This window comes from Frankliniella occidentalis, unplaced genomic scaffold (assembly GCF_000697945.3).
Source record: "Frankliniella occidentalis isolate FOCC.00 unplaced genomic scaffold, Focc_3.1 Scaffold5, whole genome shotgun sequence".
Lineage (NCBI taxonomy): Eukaryota > Metazoa > Arthropoda > Insecta > Thysanoptera > Thripidae > Frankliniella > Frankliniella occidentalis.
Genome location: NW_026267135.1, coordinates 1,186,156 through 1,186,831, shown reverse-complemented (window position 1 = coordinate 1,186,831; position 676 = coordinate 1,186,156).

Sequence of the window (676 nt, the reverse complement as noted above, 5' to 3'; positions counted from 1 at the left end):
GGTGTTGCCTATCTCTCAGGCGCTACAGTAGACCTTGTATTAGATGAGCCTGGCAATGTCGTGAAGGCAGATGAGAAGCACATACTCACATTTGGGGCGATACATTAAGGCAAATGCGTTGCAAGGCACAAAGGGATTGCTTTGTATGACAAAGTAAATGCTTTTTGTAACTGCACACTGCACGGCATTTGCTTGAAAATTCAAAAGCATTTCTTGTTTCTTTGCGAGGTTTTAACCGTGCCCGTTGTGCGTGTAACTCACCGTTGGCGTCGAAGCTCCTGGTGACGCCCTCGTCGCTGACGAGCCCCAGCTTGTTGAGCAGCAGCGAGGTCTCGACGTAGCGGCTGATGCTCCCGGCCACGACGAGCGCGGCGTCGCACTCCCCATGCCGGATGGCGGTGGCGGCCTGCTGCAGCCCCAGGATGCCGCCGACCCAGGAGCCGTCGACGGCGCAGCTGGGCCCTGGTGGACGCGCGATGGTATTTGAGTCAGGACGCGACGCGGGTTTCCTACCTTGTCTTTTCTCTGAGCGCTCACCGTTGAAGTTGAAGTAGTACGAGAGGCGGTTGGGCAGCATGGTCCGAGACAACCCCATGACAGCGTAGCCGTCTTTAAGGGAGGCCTCGGAGTAAATGATCTTCTGTTCGAACTCATTGATGCCGGAGCACGCGAACAC